The sequence below is a fragment of the Hibiscus syriacus genome, unplaced genomic scaffold (assembly GCF_006381635.1).
Source record: "Hibiscus syriacus cultivar Baekdansim isolate YM2019G1 unplaced genomic scaffold, ASM638163v2 tig00110223_pilon, whole genome shotgun sequence".
Classification (NCBI taxonomy): domain Eukaryota; kingdom Viridiplantae; phylum Streptophyta; class Magnoliopsida; order Malvales; family Malvaceae; genus Hibiscus; species Hibiscus syriacus.
The window spans coordinates 2,581,557-2,594,997 of NW_024062636.1; positions in this window are offsets into that span (position 1 = coordinate 2,581,557).

A 13,441-nucleotide genomic window follows, 5' to 3' on the forward strand; every position below is an offset into this window, starting at 1 on the left:
CATCACAACTATGATGAGTAAAGCGACAGGAATTCTTCAAACTCCCTCTCGCCTTTCTAGGTTCCTTTGAATGGCCAACAAGTTTGGGGTTAAACTGTTGATTTTGCAATTCACCATTGGCATTTTCCTTCATTGTCTGATGCTTCACAGACACCCCTTCTTTCATAATTTTTTTAACTTCTCGCTTCCTGGAATTTACCGCAACATTCTTGTCAATAACCGCATCCTGAAAAATTTTCAAAATGAATGCATGCGAAGCATCAGACAATGAGGAAAGAGAATAAATTACCTTCATGAGAATGGTACTCGGAATATGCATTGAGTTTTATCATAAAAGGATGTTAATAAACTCACGTCTATGTATTGAGGCTTCTCCTCAATAGAGAGTAAACCAGGCTTATTCCTTTTGTAACCATCACATGCAGATGAAAAATCAGAACAATTAAACTTAGGTGGACACGACACCAATAAAACTTGAAAGAAAATGAATGTGACATACCTTAAAGAACACATAGATTCATATGATGTATGTGGAAATGAAAATTTACTACACTCTGAACCAAAGATAAAGGACTTTTCTCTTACCTTTATCTTGTCTGTTAGTGCGCTTGTTATCGGAAATGAGGTTGCCATGGGAATGAGCTTGGCGAAATCGAAGCAGTGAATGAATCCCCAGGCGCATCCTGACTTGTAATTTTCATAGATTGCAGGGCTTTTAGGTGACAGCACAGGGCTCTTGAGGCATGAGCTCCTACGTAATATCATGTCCTTTTTTTTGGGTGGATGAGTATTGACTGCTCACAATGGGGAATTCTGATGTGTTTATTTAGAAATATGAGCATGAGAGCCTGGAAAATGAATCAAATGAAGAGAAATTGTCAGTCAAATATGGCATAATGTTTCTACATTATATCCATACTCATATCCAGCAAAAGTACTCACTGGTAAAGAAAATAATACTTAAGCGTATAGGATTTCTATAGCAAATAAGAGTCCGACTGTACTGATGATGAACATAAAGTAGAACATTCAAAGTCATCTAAGATGACAGAAAATGAAAACAGTAAGAAAAAGAGAGTAAAAATTGGCTAATCAGATGAAGATGGGGAGGTGTGGAAGGAGTTCATTTCTGTCTGATGATTTCAGTACTATAAACTTCCGTGAATGATGAAGCAACTTCCATTCTCACTAAGACTTCAAAGAAATGAAAAACAATCAACATAGAACGGAATCTATACTCTATGAATACTTACAAAAAAAGAGGGACATACACTACAGCAAAATTGGTTTTAGCGGTGTTTTTTCATCCTATAGCGGCGTTTTTAAGCGCCGCAAAAACCACCCGTGGCGATAGCAAAAACGTTGGACATACCAACGCCGCTAAAGTTAGCGACGTTTGAGAACAAAAAACGTTGCAATAGGTCAAGATCTATAGCGGCGTTTTTGAAACAAACGCTGCAAAAGGTCAACATCTATAGCGGAGTTTTTGGAACAAACACCACAAAAGGTCTAGATCTATGGCGGCTTTTTTGGAACAAACGCCGTAAAAGGTCAGATCTATAGCGGCATTTTTTGATATAAACGTCGCAAAAGGTCTAGATCTATAACGGCGTTTTGGAACAAACACCGCAAAAGGTCAGATCTATAGCGGCATTTTTGGATAGAAACGCCAATAAAGTACAAGTCTATAGCGTCGTTTGTATAAAAACGCCACTAAAATGCAAGTCTATAGTGGCGTTTTTATAGCGTTGTTTGTATAAAAACGCCACTTATTACAAGTCTAAAACGGCGTTTGTATAAAAACGCCACTATACATGACCCCTATTGCGGCGTTTTATAAAAACGTCGCTACAGTATTACTCTTTAGCGGCGTTTGTCAAAAAACACCACTATACATGACCCTATTACGGCGTTTTTATAAAAACGCCGCTAAAGTACAACTCTGATGCAGCTTTTTAATAAAAAACGCCATTAAAGGTACCACTTTGTGGCATTTGGGGTTTAAACAATGCTATATGTTTAAAGTTAGTGGCGTTTACTCCCAAAACGCCACTAAAAACACCGTAATAGAACTGTTTTGCTGTAGTTAGAGATAGAGAGAATCAGCAACCATTGGTTCAATATAGTATGAGCACACTGACCAGTTCTTATCACAACGCTATTCTGGCACCGAGTTCATAATCACGATCCCTTCCAGCATTTAAGACAAACTGTGGAATAGAAGAAGAAGAATTAGAGTTTAACTTCAAGCTGTGAAGGAGAGGAAACAAATAAAGGGTGGGAAATCTGGTTGGAGGATGAAGAAACAAGTTACGACATTGACAAGTGATATAGTAGACTAAGGTTTGGAGAAGGGTATGAAACACAGTAATGGCCTATAAACTTTGAAATGAAGCAAAACCTTTGAATTCTTTTGTCTTCTTTCTTCTCTCTCTCTGCAATTGAACCTATCAACCATCGTCCCGCTCATCACTCCTCATTTCTCCACTCATTACCCGCACGTCGTATTCTTCAATTTAAATTTTAAAATTCATTTATCAAGTATGTAAAATGTAAGTGATTTTTGTTGAGACTTTGTATAATATATGTTTAAAGATAATTTTTAATTATTTAATATTAGATGCTCATATCTCTTGTATTCGTAGTGCTCGATAAAGGTGTTCAAACAATTAATTCAGTTAACTGATCGAACTGAATTACTCAAATTTTATTAACCGTTTTTATTTCATTTAACTATTAACTGAATCAATTTTTTCAAAAAATAAATAAATAAAATAAAATAACCAAAACGAACTAAGTTCGGTTAATTGATCGGTTAATCGAATTAACCAAAATTTATAAATAATATATATTATATATTTAATATTTAATAATTTTAGTTTATTCGGTTAATTTGGGTAAAATCGAAGTTTAAACACACCTATAGCTAAATAGTATATATAATTAAATATTTAATAATTTCGGTTAATTAATCAAACTGATTTTTAGAAAAAACAATTAACCGTTAACCGACTGAATCCAAAATTAACCGATTGATTAATCTGTCAAAATTTTGGTTCGATCGGTTAATTCGATTTAACTGAATTATAAACACCTCTAATGCTTGAACTAAAGACTTTAAGAAATAATTAATTTATACTTATTTTTTTATAGAATAATTTATTTTATTTTATTTTTCTAAACACTTTATCCTCAATATTTTATTTTCCGTCAAATCAACTTTCCTTAGATATAAAGTTAGAAACCATTAATCGGTTAATTGTTAATGTTGTATGTTGATATGAGTCATTCACCCCTGCTACATAAAGTAAAATAAATTATTTATTAATTGATTCTATTAAATTATTTATTAATTGATTTAATCACAGGCAATCATATTATGATATGCATCTTATTTAAAAACAACGAAATAAAAGTAATTTTACAATTTTTGTTAACAGGACAAGATATGTGAAAACACGACATCAACCTCTCAATTAATATGATGTCATGTTAGCATTTCACTAACGATTTTTATCTAAAGAAGTGTAATTTTAACTCAAAATGAAATATAGTTTATTAAAATAATTTTTTTAAAAAATAAACATCAATCTGATTATTCTATCAAATATTAAGAATAAATTTTAATATTACATTTAACATAATCGTTGAAATAATGTTAATAAAATCTTTAAGTATGTTTCTATAAATATTATTTTATTGCTATTAAGTCTTTTTAGTGTATATATTTTAATTTTGATTGGATAAATATTTATTAATTTGATTTAATTTTTTTGTAAATAAAACTAAATTTTGATCGGTTAACATAATATTTTTTTCTGATTTTTTTATTAAGCTAAGGTGATTACAAAGTAGTATGTGTTTTAAATATTCTCAACTATTTGACAATAAACGCTCAATCACCCTACAGCAGCCGCTGATGTTCGAATCTATGATCTCTAGAAATAATAACTATTCCTTTAATCATTGAGGTAGGTTGGTTCATTCTATTTTTGTCTGATTTTTAATTAGACTAAATTGAAAGTATCAAAAAATTTAAAACTTTTTTTTTATAATTTTAAGTGACATAGAGTTTTATAAATATAGGTTAGTGCACACAAATTTATTAAGTTAAACGCTATTTATTATGAGATACATTACTATCTAGAACAAATATATTTAGCAGGTTGATCAAATCGCTTATCTTTATTCTTTTATATTCCCTTAGGTTATGAGTAGAGTTATCTCGGATATTTTCAAGGTCATGAGCGAAACTAAAAAATATATCCTTATACAACAATACATTACTATCTAGAACAAGTATATTTAGCAAGTTGGTCAACCCGCTTATCTTTATTCTCTTATATTCCCTTAGGTTATTAGTAGAGTTGTCTCAGATATTTTTGAGATCCCAAGCGAAACTAAAAAATATATTCTTATACAGAAAAAGTATATTCTATTACTTTGAACAATTAACTTAATATTACATTAATAAATCTTAGAAAAATAATTAAATTAGGGGCCTAAATTATAGAAGCGAGATTAAAACTATTAAGGGCCTCAATTATAAAGGTAAAAAGTGAGATTAAAAAAATTAAGAACCTCAATTGTAAAGGTAAAAAGTGAGATTGAGAAAATTATGAGCCTCAAATATAAAAGGCAAAAACTGAGATTAAAAAAATTATGGCATTCAATTATAAATTTAAAAAGTGAGATTAAACAAATTAGAAACATCAATTATAAATGTCAAAAATGAGATCACAAAAATTAAAACCTCAATTACAAAGAGAAAATTTAAATTAAGAAATTAAAGGTCTCAATAATGAAGATAAAAAAATAGGATTGAAAAATTAAGGACCCTATAAAAAATAAGACCATGAGCAATCGCTCAGGGTACTCCCCCTAATAGCCAGCTTTAGTTATAGGTTCCATACTCAATAAGAGCACTCTCCTTCCTTCTGTGGAGTCTACTCTTCCTCTCCTCTTTAGATAGGATTAGGATTAGATTTAGAAATTATTAAAAAAAAAACTTTACTTTCTAACTTATTTTAATACAATCTTTAGATTGTTCAAATTTTTTACATCTTTAAATTGAAAGGTTTTGAACGCTTAAATATTCTTAATCATATATCTATCTTTTGACCGATTAATTCACATAAGGTTTACAAATGTCTATTATGGGGGCGATACTCCTAACTCAATTTACTCCATACGCAAATGCAAGTAATCGTATCACTGATCTTGCTTAAGGAATATAGTCCTTGTGTGTGCAGAAAATCTCCGCTGGAAGACTCACCTACTAAAGTCAGGTGTGCGACCCAGGTCGGTCTAGATTAGTCAAGGCGAAGCCTTGGAACTGAGGAACAACAAAAAAATCTAGTGTCTCATCCTACTAGACTAACTGGTTGTTGATACACTTCACTAATACATTGATAAAGTAACAATATTAATAGAACTAAACTTCGCAAGTCAACATCTAACTTTATCAAAAGAAACTTTTATAATAAAAAATATCAAATCATGAAAATATTAACCATTATTAATCCAAATATATATGGGAAAACATAATTAATACAATATCTCTATTGATTAATTTATAGGGTATTTACAAGGGACAATATCTATTCTAAAAATTCTCAATCATCTTTTTAAAATTAAAAATAGACTTTATTAAAAACCCCTTTATATCTAAATTTAAGGCTAGACTCAAATTCAAACATAGGAGATGAGAAAAAGAATGCCCATAAAATTTTACTAACTTGCTGATATTCAATGCATCTTCATTCTCCAACATATATATTACATCCCAAATAACAGAGAAGAACTAAAATCTCCCAATGTAATTCATCCCTCATATAGCAAAAAAATGGAGCCCCTATTACACCCGTACCTGTTCCACATTTTACGAGAGCAAATCTAATGCAGGAAATTATTTGATAATGAATGTTTAAATATTTTATAATTGTTGGTATTCGAATCAGAGATTTAGAGAAATAACAATTATTCTTTTAATTACTAAGATCACTTGATTCCTGTAATACAATATATTTTCTTAAATTTAAGAATTATAATATATTAAATATAAATTGTGAAAATGGTAAGTGAATTTGATGGTAGAAGATGAAGCATTGGTGTTTGAAACGGCAGCATCTTGGACGTTATGAACTATGGGGTAAAGTAATTAGAAAGCATCAAAATGGTTCACTAGTAGCGGTTCTGGCCGGTTCACTAGTAGCGGTTGAACCAGTGAACCGGTAGCATGGCCGGTTCGCTAACCGGTCCGGTTCTGAAAACCATGACCAGAAGGGAACAATCAGATCATACCCTTGGGTATAGATCGACAGAAAATAGATTACAATGAAAGGGATGATGAAAGGAAGCAGGACGAAACGACCACCAAAGTGGCTCAATAACTAGCATTGATTGATACATTGTTTTGGAATACTCAGGGCGTGGCCCATCCTACCTTCAAAAGGCACTTTAAAGACCTGTTGAAAACACACAAACCTAGAATTGTATCACTATTTGAAACCCATGTGGGCGCTTGTAAGGCATATAAAATAATCAAATCTTTCGGGTGGAAGCCCAATGATTTAGTGTGGGAATCTGGATGTTGTGGGAGAACTTACTCGAAGTTAGAATTCTACAGATTGCAAATAAATTCATCCATGGGAAAAATAAAGAGAAAGGCAAAAATTGCTGGTACTTCTTCACGGTAGTTTATGTAAGTCCGCATGTATCTATCCGAAAACACATCTGGGACAAATTGTCGGCCCTCAATCCTAACAACAATGATCCTTGGATTATCGGTGGAGATTTTAATTGTATTCTTAGGGACGATGATAGACATGGTCGGAGTGCAAAAAACAAAGGGTATAGCAAGCTTTTCAACGACTTTATTTTTCAACAATGCATTGTTGGAGGTAAACTACAAAGGACACAATTTACTTGGCATCGCGACACTCTATGATAACGACTCGATAGTGGCTTCATAAAGGCAAAGTGGAAGAGTCTACATGCCGTTACAATAATGATAGATTTCGACTGCATCGGCTCGGACCTTAGTCCCCTACTTCTCCGACCAAATAACACATCGATAAGGAGATTTCTTGAAACAATTTTGCTTTTTGATAGCATGGTTAGAGCATCCGGACCTCGAAGGACCTCTTAAGTTTAACTGGGACATTAACGGGGATATTTCCGAAAACCTTAGTCATTTCAAGAAGAATGTCACAGAGTGGAATCAAGAAACATTAGGTGACATAGCCAGGAAGAAGAAGAGAATTCAAGCAAGGCTTAAGAGTATCGATACAACTCAGCCGCCCTCATCGACCTTGAGAAGGAGCAGAGGACAGAAGTCGATACAATATTTTTGTCAGGAGAAAATACTTTGATCACAAAGGGTCAGGTGCGATTGGATAAAACATGAGGTCAAGAACACTAAATTCTTTCACATGAGGTCGTTGCCAAGCATAAAAGGAAATGGGTTTCTTCACTAAAATTACATACTGGAGAGAATTGCAATGACAAGGAAACGTTAAAGAAGCACGTCAAAAGCTTTTACATGGAACTCTTTAAAAGCTCACTGCCAAGAGCAAAACCCTACATCTTCCGCAGAATGTTTCCCAAACTGAAATCGGAACAACTGAATATCTTAAAATAGCCCTTCGATGACGTAGAAATAAAGGAAGCAGTATTCAATACGGGACCTTTGAAACCACAGTTGGTAAGAGTGTATGTCAACTTGTCTGACGCATATTAGAGGGGGAACAAATCGATGAAATGCTGAATATGACACTATTAGTGCTACTTCCACAGGCGGATAATCTAGCGACGATCAACCAATTTAGACCGATCAGCCTATGCTCAGTACTTTATAAAATCATCACCGAATAAACCCATCACTACCAAGTCTTATCTCAGGTAATCAAACCATCTTTAACCCATGACCATCAATCAAGGATATTATCCTAACTCAAGAAATCATATATTCAATGAGGAGGAAAAAAGAAAAAAAAAAGGCTGGATGAATATCAAAATAGATATGAAAAAATGACAAGTGTCGTAATTGTCAAATAATTAATCATTTTTCTCAGATAATTATGCTAAGAACGTAATATAGAGAAGAAGAGTGTCAGTCCATAGGGATTCAAAAATTTCCAATATCAATCTGAATTGATCTTTAACCAAGAAGCATGTAAAACAAAAAAATGAAAAAGGAGTTTTTGAATAATAAAGTAAACTAAATAAAATAAAACTAAAGTGCAAGCAATAAAAAAAAAAGTAAATTGTAAAGAAATAATTAAGATGATAGATAGCCTCCAGCTTTGTTTCGCCTCAATCCGTCTCGATAATTGAAATAGATTTTACTTCGGATACTTATCGGTTACAGTCTACAAGGCACAACACTTGTAACTTGCTCTTCTCTCTATTGAACTAATTTCCAAAGCCAATCCTTGAAATTTAACCCTAGTTTGGATTAATATCGGCTATCGATATTAACGTCAATGCCAGTTTGGAACTGGAAAAGCACGTGCTCGAATTATGGTGTCTCGATGAGAATCGAACCCGATCTTAATTTCCCTTAGCGGACCGTCGCTAAGTTTGTGCTTAGGGAATTTAACTTGCTACAAGTCGATTCTCCTCCCCAATTGTAGATCAAAACTTCGACCAAACCAATGCGCGCTTTTTGGATTGAAAGTGTTAAGATGTTTAAGGAAGGCCAATTGTCTCCCCTTGTCTTCCGAAAATCAAGAAAGAAATATGAAGATATGAAGTGCTTCTACAATTCTCACGAGAATGGATCGAGTCTTCACTTAACTATCAGCTAAAAAAAGTTTAGCCAAGCATGATAAAGGTCATGCTTGGCGTGTAGAAAGAAAGAAGATGAAGAAGATTTTTTTAAAACTGAACACCTAAAACAAAAGAAAAGACAAAACAATTCTATACTGAATTCTAAACTTGTACATCTGTCAAACTTTACTTTGATGGTTATTTATAGCTTGAGAAAATTAAAGAAAATAAATTACTAAATCTTAAGAGTATTCAAACTCTTAATTCAAACAAATTTAAAATCTTAATTATTAAATATTAAAAATCCTAAATAAAAATCCAATGCAAACTAAATTCCTAATAAGATAATAAAATATCAAATGTTTAAATTCAATTACAAATTTTTTTAATTCCTAAAGAATTATGGTTCATATTGTTTTCCTCCTTTGATCTTTCTACTTGGATTATTTAATCACAGTTTGTGCTTGGATCGATCTTTGTCCTTTAATTGAAGCACCATTGTCACACATAACATGTTTAATTCCTACATTGCTGATTTTACAAGGGATAGCAAACATACCTTGGTCCTTTAATTTTGGTGGAAGTCCCCATTGAAAAATAGTTGAGATGTTTTCACCTAAATTTACCTTTTCATTTTCGGTATGTCTCCTTTTGTTTGTGCAAAGATCTTTCAGAAATTTGACATATCTCAACACTTTTCGGCATTACCTTGAGGGTTTAGGGTATGTTTATCTACACTTTTCGAAAAATGTCTAAAATTTCTTTCTCCTTCACTTTCATATCATATTTTATTAACCTCAAAGGGAAGAGAGGTGGTGTCGAATAAGGAGATGGCATGGGAAGAAGTTACAAGTCATCTTTCTTTTTTCTCTGGGATTTCACGTCAACTTCTTCCTTTTCTTTCTCGGATCTTGATTCATTTTTTCTTTATTTGATTCTACGGCATATTCATTTGGGATTGGTGCAATAATAGTGCCACTTCGAAGGTGATGGCACTAACGTTTTCTCGTGGGTTTGCCTCTGTTTGAGATGGTAGTTTCCCTTTGATTCCATTCGTCCCACGGATTGAGCCAATTAGTTCATTTTTTTAAGTTTTTGAAAGTGAGTTTCAGTTCTATTCTAAAATTGTTCTTGAGATATCGCCAAACGTTTGACGATGGAATCCAATGATAACCGCGACGATTGGTACTACTGGGTAGAGGTATCATCAGTTGGTATGTTTGGTTTGACATTGGGTTTTTCCCATAGTTGAAATTTGGATGGTTCCTCCATCCCGGATTATATATATTTGTTTTAGCGTTATATTGTATATGTAGAGGTCCCAAAAAATTTCCAACTGCATTAATTTGTGTGACATTGTCGTCTTGTAACATCAGATAATAAACCGTGGGATAGTCCGACATTGTGCATATTCTGCAAAGTGTAGTTGTGGTCATTTTTCCTGCAACAAGAGTTTGAACAATATAAATTAATTTATCAAGTTTATTTTCTAAAGAAATTACACTTATCTCGTGAATTCGTTGAGTGGGTTCACTCGCAGAGCTAAATTGTTCAGAGTTAGTAGCCATAGTTGAAATCAGATTATTGGCTGCATGTAGAGTCATATTAATGAGTGCTCCTCCGCTATTGCTTCAATCATTTTCATCTCCAAAGGAAGTAATCCTTCTTAAAAATATTAAAGAAGTGTTTGTTCTGATAGTCCATGTTATGGGTAGCTAGCGTAGAGTTTCTTGAATTGTTCCCAGTAGTAATATAATGATTCTCTATTTATTTGTTGTACTCCTAAGATTTTCCTTCTCAATTCACTCGCTTTTGCTACATGGAAGAACCTATCAAGAAAAAGATGATTCATATCAGCCCACGTATTAATAGAATTAGAAGGTAAATAAAATAACCAATCTTTAGTCGAGTCAACTAAAGAGAAATGGAAAGCACAGAGTTTAATTTAATCATCAGATACTCCCTCTGGTTTCATTCTAGACCAAAAAAGATGAAACTTATTAAGATGTTTGTGAGGACTTTCGTTGGGTAGTCCGTTATAAGTAGGTAAAAGATGTATCAAATCCATTTTCAGCTCAAATGGTATTTCTCCATGAGGGAATGCGATGAATAGCGGTTGTTGTTCGACAGGTGCCACAACTAATTCTCGGATTGTTTGTTGATCCATTGGAATCAATTCTTCAAAGTCTTTTTCAGTTACGGAGAAGGTCTCGACATCAAATAATGTCTTCGAAATAGTTTCTAGATTAGATTAAGATTGATGTGATTGATGTTATTGTTGTCGACTTTCTTGTAGTGTGTGTGAGCGTATTCTTCGGGCTAGTGCTTCGATCTCAAGTACTCAGTCTGCTAGTTCGCCTGGATTTTTTTGGTCATAAATCAAAACAAATTTTAATCAGTAATTTTGTCGTGATCCCTGACAACGATGTCAATTTCACAAGTGTCGTAATTGCCAAATAATTAATCGTTTTTCTTGGATAATTATGATAAGAACATAGTATAAAGAAGAAGGTTATCGGTCCACAGGGATTCAATAATTTCTAACATTAATCTAAATTGATCTTTAACCAAGAAACCTGTAAAACGTGAAAATTAAAAAGAAGGGTTTTTTTAATAATAAAGTAAACTAAATAAATAAAATAAAACTAAAGTGCAAGAAATAAAAAAATAAGAAAAGTAAATTGAAATAATTAAGATGAGAGATAGCCTTCAGTTTCGCTTCGCCTCAATTTGTTTCGATCATTGAAATAAATTTTACTTTGGATACTTGCTGGTTACAGTCTATAAGGCCTAACCCTTGTAACTTGCTCTCTCTCTATTGAATTAATTTCCGAAGCCAATCCTTGAAATTTAGCCATTGTGTGGATTAATATCGGCTATTAACATCATTTCTGGTTTGTAATTTGAAAAACATGTGCTCGGATTATGGTGTCTTGATGATAATCGAACTCGTTCTTGATTTCCTTTAGTAGAGCGTTGCTAAGTTTGTTCTTAGGGAACTGAACTATCTCCAAGATGATTTTCCTCCCCAACTGTAGATCAAACCAATGCGCGCTTTTTGGATTGAAAATATTGAGATGTTTGAAGGAAGGTCGATTGGCTCACTTTATCTGCCGAAAATCAAGATAGAAATCTGAAGATATGAAGTGATTCTACAATTCTCACGATAATGGATCGAGTCTTCACTTAGCTATCAGCTAAAGAAAAGTTTAGCCAAGCATGGTAGAGATCATACTTGGAGTGTAGAAAGAAAGAAGTTGAAGAAGAAAAATATTTTTATTAAACTGAAAACCTAAAAACAAAAGAAAAGACATAACCAATTATATACTGAATTCTAAGCTTATACATCTGTCAAGCTTTACCCTAATGGGTATTTATAGCTTGAGAAAACCTAAAGAAAATAAATTACTAACTCTTAAGAGTATTAAAACTGTAAAACCCATGACCCGTATACGTATACTAATACGAGTTCTAGATGTCACACTGATAATTTAAAACATTTGCTAACTTAAAAGTGGCAAAAAAATAGTTTCTTTCAACTTTACAAATCGTAGCCATTATTATAAAAATATTTAATCACTTAAAACCAACACATAATATTTAAAACATATATTAACATAAAATATGTCCATTCATAATAATAATACTAGGTAATTCTAACCATAATAAAGCTTAGTAAAATAATTTAGTTTAGCCATTACAAACCAGTTCCAAAATAATTTAATAGAGCAACTATGACATTCAAAAAGTATATACCACTAAATAAGACAAAATCACATCAAGGATGTCTTACTGATACTATAAATATACTCTTCAATGCTTGAGGTTGCTCAGTACTCCTTACTCTTCGCTTGCTTTTTACCTACACGTGAAAATCATCGCACGCTAAGTATATACTTAGTGAGGCAATTAAAACAATAAATAGTGCAATACATAACATGCATGAAATTAAATGTCATTTTCAAATGTGATAAGATCATTTTAATTGCATGTCCAACATATTACCATAATCAACATGATAATGATATATATATATATAATCATTTTACCAATAATCATAGCCCAAACGTAAACCTATGAAGACTTTGGGTTTCGAGTCAAAGATGCCTTGAGTGTCCTTACACACTACAGAGTTGCACTGAGTGTCCCTACACACTATAGTGCCAATACACATAAGGTCGTGTCCACCATATGCACTAAGTGTCCTTACACACTATAGTGTTGCATTGTGTCCTTACACACTATAATGGTAATCCGATTATACAACTGCTATCTTAAAACACACTCATAGCCTTTATAACATAGAAACAACTGGTAAAGAATGATAAAATTGAAGAGTTCTTGAATGCGAACATAGGACACTGGAAATCAAGAATTTAGAAAGCAAGAAATACCCTAAGGATGAATCCACTAACTGGAAAACTTTGTTTAGTGCCATCTTTGGGTAACATGGGATAGAAGAAACAAAAGCATATTCAATTCAAATATGATAAAGAGCGAGTCAATTGTTAAAAAAGGGAAGCAGATTGAACTATACATCCTTAATGCAAGAAATGACCCTACCATGAGAACTAGTCGACCTAATGATGGAAATATGATATGGAAACCACCAGAACACTAGTGGTGTAAGATAAACACAAACAAAGCTCGAAACACCAATTCGGGTGAA